Genomic DNA, 6,129 nt, shown 5'->3' with positions numbered 1-6,129 from the left:
CTTTAAGGGAAAGCCCAGACACCCTGCGGAGGAAACTCATTTCAGCCGCTTGTATTCGCGATCTCGTTCTTTCGGTCACTACCCATAGCTGATGACCATAGGTGAGGGTAGGAACATAGATCGACTGGTAAATTGAGAGCTTCGCCTTGCGGCTCAGCTCCTTTTTCACCACGACAGACCGATGCAACGCCCGCATTACTGCGGATGCCGCACCGATCCGCCTGTCGATCTCACGCTCCATTCTTCCCTCACTCGTGAACAAGACCCCGAGATACTTGAACTCCTCCACTTGGGGCAGGATCTCGCTACCAACCCTGAGAGGGCACTCCACCCTTTTCCGGTTGAGGACCATGGTCTCGGATTTGGAGGTGCTGATTCTCATCCCAGCCGCTTCACACTCGGCTGCGAACCGATCCAGAGAGAGCTGAAGATCACGGCCTGATGAAGCAAACAGGACAACATCATCTGCAAAAAGCAGTGACCCAATCCTGAGCCCACCAAACCGGACCCCCTCAACACCCTGGCTGCGCCTAGAAATTCTGTCCATAAAAGTTATGAACAGAATCGGTGACAAAGGGCAGCCCTGGCGGAGTCCAACTCTCACTGGAAACGGGTTCGACTTACTGCCGGCAATGCGGACCAAGCTCTGGCACTGATCGTACAGGGACTGAACAGCCCTTATCAGGGGGGCCGGTACCCCATACTCTCGGAGTACCCCCCACAGGATTCCCCGAGGGACACGGTCGAATGCCTTTTCTAAGTCCACAAAACACATGTAGACTGGTTGGGCAAACTCCCATGCACCCTCCAGGACCCTGTTAAGGGTATAGAGCTGGTCCACTGTTCCGCGACCAGGACGAAAACCACACTGTTCCTCCTGAATCCAAGGCTCGACTATCCGACGGACCCTCCTCTCCAGGACCCCTGAATAGACTTTTCCAGGGAGGCTGAGGAGTGTGATCCCTCTGTAGTTGGAACACACCCTCCGATCCCCCTTCTTAAAGAGGGGGACCACCACCCCGGTCTGCCAATCCAGAAGCACTGTCCCTGATGTCCATGCGATGTTGCAGAGGCGTGTCAGCCAAGACAGTCCTACAACATCCAGAGCCTTGAGGAACTCCGGGCGTATCTCATCCACCCCCGGGGCCCTGCCACCAAGGAGTTTTTTGACCACCTCGGTGACCTCAGTCCCAGAGATGGGGGAGCCCACCTCTGAGTCCCCAGGCTCTGCTTCCTCATTGGAAGGCATGTTAATGGGATTGAGGAGGTCTTCGAAGTATTCCCCCCACCGACCCACAACGTCCCGAGTCGAGGTCAGCAGCGCACCATCCCCACCATATACAGTGTTGACACTGCACTGCTTCCCCTTCCTGAGACGCCGGATGGTGGACCAGAATCTCCTCGAAGCCGTCCGAAAGTCATTCTCCATGGCCTCCCCAAACTCCTCCCACGCCCGAGTTTTTGCCTCAGCAACCACCAAAGCCGCATTCCGCTTGGCCTGCCGGTACCTATCAGCTGCCTCCGGGGTCCCACAGGACAAAAGGGTCCCGTAGGACTCCTTCTTCAGCTTGACGGCATCCTTCACCGCCGGTGTCCACCAGCGGGTTCGGGGATTGCCGCCACGACAGGCACCGACCACCTTACGGCCACAGCTCCGGTCAGCTGCCTCAACAATAGAGGCACGGAACATGGCCCATTCGGACTCAATGTCCCCCACCTCCCTCGGGATGTGGTCGAAGTTCTGCCGGAGGTGGGAGTTGAAGCTACTTCTGACAGGGGGCTCTGCCAGACGTTCCCAGCAGACCCTCACAACACGTTTGGGCCTACCACGCCTGACCGGCATCCTCCCCCACCATCGAAGCCAACTCACCACCAGGTGGTGATCAGTTGACAGCTCCGCCCCTCTCTTCACCCGAGTGTCCGAGACATGTGGCCGCAAGTCCGACGACACGACCACAAAGTCGATCATCGAACTGAGGCCTAGGGTGTCCTGGTGCCAAGTGCACATATGAACACCCCTATGCTTGAACATGGTGTTCGTTATGGACAATCCGTGACGAGCACAGAAGTCCAATAACAAAACACCACTCGGGTTCAGATCAGGGGGGCCATTCCTCCCAATCACGCCCTTCCAGGTCTCACTGTCATTGCCCACGTGAGCATTGAAGTCTCCCAGCAGAACGAGGGAGTCCCCAGAAGGTATGCCCTCTAGCACCCCCTCCAGGGACTCCAAAAAGGGTGGGTACTCCGAACTGCTGTTCGGTGCATACGCACAAACAACAGTTAGGACCCGTCCCCCCACCCGAAGGCGAAGGGAGGCTACCCTCTCGTCCACCGGGGTAAACCCCAATGTACAGGCTCCAAGTTGGGGGGCAATAAGTATACCCACACCTGCTCGGCGCCTCTCACCGGGGGCAACTCCAGAGTGGTAGAGAGTCCAGCCCCTCTCAAGGAGATTGGTTCCAGAGTCCAAGCTGTGCGTCGAGGTGAGCCCGACTATATCTAGCCGGAACCTCTCAACTTCGCGCACTAGCTCAGGCTCCTTCCCCTTCAGAGAGGTGACATTCCACGTCCCAAGAGCCAGTTTCTGTAGCCGAGGATCGGACCGCCAAGGTCCCCGCCTTCGGCCACCACCCAACTCACACTGCACCCGACCTCCTTGGCCCCTCCCATAGGTGGTGAGCCCATGGGAAGATGTTGTCATTTAGTTTACCAATTTTTCTATCATGCCACATAAATATGTAACCATAAAAAAATAAAGCAAATGTAAGTGGGTTTGGCTGTGTTTTAGGGCAAAATGGATTAGAAGACTCACTAGAGAAAAGCCATGCCTTTACTGCCTGACTGTAAACTCTTACCTCCATGTTCTGCCATGAGCTTATCACGGTGAGAGGTTACTCTCAATAAGACACTGAAGGACAGAATTATATTCCCAAGTTGCAGGCATGTTTTCATGTAAGTAGTGGGGTCATCTGCTGGCCGCTGCTTGAGAAGACAGTGCAAAGATGAGGTTCCTAATAATCTGGAACCTCTGATCCTCTGGACTACAACAAGTAACTTAAAGTGTCAGTATAAAAGGCAAAGTGAATACAGAGATGATGTGAGGAAATAATAGGACAAGTAGAATGTAATTTAATGGGAGAATAAGGTATGGTTAGGAGCTTAGTGGTAGAGTGCCTATACAAGGTGGTCTATTTTTCATTATTCTGCCTTTATTTGTAAAGTTTTGTCATTGATCAGTAGAAACATTTATATAATGAAAAGTTAAAATCTACAGGCACTTATACATTTGTTTAAATAAATAAAATGCCAAGATGTAACAGAATATAACGGATTCAATAAGTATGTATGCTGTTGCTTTAATGTATACTTAAAAAGGTTCGGGTGGATCCAGTTATACAACATTAAAAGTGAGAACATTAATTGAGATCAATTATGATAGAATCATTTCACACTTTTCACTCAGAGAAAGTTATGAGAACTTACCCAAATTTAGATATGTAAAAGATAAATAGGAACATAGAAAACTGTGCTAAAATTTACAAAAACTTTTTCTTTACTTCTCCCAGAGGAGACAATAACAAATCAAAATTTGGAATATTGAGCCCAACTGCATGCCTTTCTAAAGCATTCTAAAGTTCATCAGTATAGTATAATATGATGGCTTGGTGCATTGTCTGTCAAGACCATAATAGTAATAATTTTATTTATATAGCACCTTTCCCATACTCAAAGTCCTTCAGTGCCCCACATTCTGATTGCTAGGCTCCTCGACCTTGGATTTGGCACTTCCATCTGCCAATGGGTCTTGGATTTTGTTATCTGGACACCGCAGGTGGTGATGCTGGGCAGTATCATTTCAAACATTCTCACTCTCAATAGAAGAACACCTCAGGAGTGTGCCCTTAGTCCTTTGCTGTACACTCTCTGTGTCTGCACAGCTATAGTGGGTACGACTCTAACTCTGTTGTGAAGTTTGGGGATGACACAGTGATGGAGGGCTGCATGTTGAGGGAGGATGAAAGCTACTACCTGGATGAAATGGTCCATCTTGTGCAGTGAAGTCAGTCCAGTCATTCAAACCCAAATGTCAGCAAGACCAAGGAGATGACTGTGGACTTTAGGGGTGTTCAACAGAGAAAGTACACCCCTCTTGACATCAATGATGCACTTGCATAGAGGGTAAGCAGTTTTCAGTATCATGGGGCCCAACTTGCTGATTACTTGATATGGAACACACATACAAACACTTTTATCTCTTTACCACCTTAAGCAGTTGAGGAAGTTTAGACTCCTCCCACTGATGATTCTAAAAACCTTCTATTCTCAAGCCATTAAGAGCATCCTCGCTGAGTGCACTCATATGGTAGCAGCACTATCCAGGTGCAGAAATCTCATCCAGAGGGTTGTGTGTCTAACTGAGTGCACCACTAGTGTGCATAGTGAGAATCCACTATCTGCTGCACATGATACTGTATCTTCATGAAGTTGTGCTTATTCGAGTCTCTCAGGATATCCAGCAATTCCAGTAATCCCAGAAATACACTGTTTAAGCTGCTGAAGTCAGGCAGATGACTATGTAGCCTAAAAACTCAGACCGAATGATTTTATAGAGTTTATATACACATGCCATCAGATTATTATATAAACACCATGAAATTATTCTTCTGCAATTCCTATTATTGTATTGGATTTTTCTGCATTTGCTATGTTGTATTTGTGGTATGGGTTAATATTAGCTTTTTCTGTTAGGCATGGTCTGAGATCTGCTAGAAAAAAAAAACAAAACAATTTTTACTGCAACTTATACACTGTAGGACTTTGTATGTGACAAATAAAATCTTACATCTTGAATTTTACAGCTGATACCAAATATTCAGATCTACTCTCATGAAAAAGGATGTGTAATATTGTGAACACTGTTGTGTGTGAGAGAGTAATCATAAATAATACATTTTTGATGAAATAGCTGCAAAAAAGGGAGATGGGGTACTAATAGGGTCAGGTAGGAGTATGGTCTGAAAAACAGGCAAAAGTCTAAGGAAAAACCAAGAGTATTATAATTAAAATCAGCATCATTGTCAAAGGATTCAATGCAAAAAGTTCCTCAAACTAGCTTGCTGAATTTCCCCTAACACTTATTAAAGCTCTTCTTTTACTTATCTTTCAACAAAACTAGCTACTCCACAATGCCCTCTTACATAGACAGCATTAGGTTCTAAGTTTTTGTTTTAATACAGTTAGGTTTAAATCTCATTTCTTCAATAAAAGTCTAACAAAGGACACATTTAAGGCATCATTGATTTTATCTGTCATTAATGATCTATTAATATCTAATTTTCCTGTGACATCCTAAAAATATGCAGGTTAGGTTAACTGGCAAATGTAGACCAACAAACTGGCAGATATAAACTGTCCCTGGCCTACTGTAAGTGTGTACTCAGTGAGGGACTGGTGGGCTTTTGCTTTGTGTCTAATGCTCCCTATACCCAGGAACTGAATAAGTGGTTTGAAGATGGAGGAATTAGCTTATGACTTTGGAACAAAGTTTAATAGGTACAATAGGTGAAGCATTTAATGAAATCAGTGTTAACATTTTATTTTCTACATTTTCTTGATGTGGCATAGTGGGTCTGCGGCTCAGAAAAAGGTGGCTAATTTTAAATAAATAACTATGCCCTGAATGTGCTGGCTCCAATCGGGTGCGGGTGTGAGTGAGTGCGTCTCACTCCACAGTTAATTGTGGAATTGGCTGACTGCGCCACATACATGTGCGGAGCCGGGTGGATCAGTCAGGCACCTAAATAATGTTGCAGAGGGTGTGGCTTCTTGCTCCTGTGCACAATTAGGCAGTAGAGAACTAAGATGAAGACTGAGAGTCCATTAGTGAGCGCCACGGCCTTTGGGGACTACAGTCTTGGGTTTGGATAGGTAGCCTTGTTGTAGCTGGGATGGAAGCAACCTAGATCTGTGTCTGTCCGTAGGACAATAAATATATGCATAATCACTCGGCAGTTAAAGCTGGCTATTCACAGCTCCAGTTTCCAGCTGAGGTATTACTGTATATGGAAAGGGGCTGGAAAACTTAACAAGAGAGTGAACTATATTGAAGTTTAAAAAAATGCTGTT

The sequence above is a fragment of the Erpetoichthys calabaricus genome, chromosome 1 (genome assembly GCF_900747795.2).
Source record: "Erpetoichthys calabaricus chromosome 1, fErpCal1.3, whole genome shotgun sequence".
In the NCBI taxonomy this organism is placed as follows: domain Eukaryota; kingdom Metazoa; phylum Chordata; class Cladistia; order Polypteriformes; family Polypteridae; genus Erpetoichthys; species Erpetoichthys calabaricus.
Note: the sequence above shows the minus strand (reverse complement) of the source record.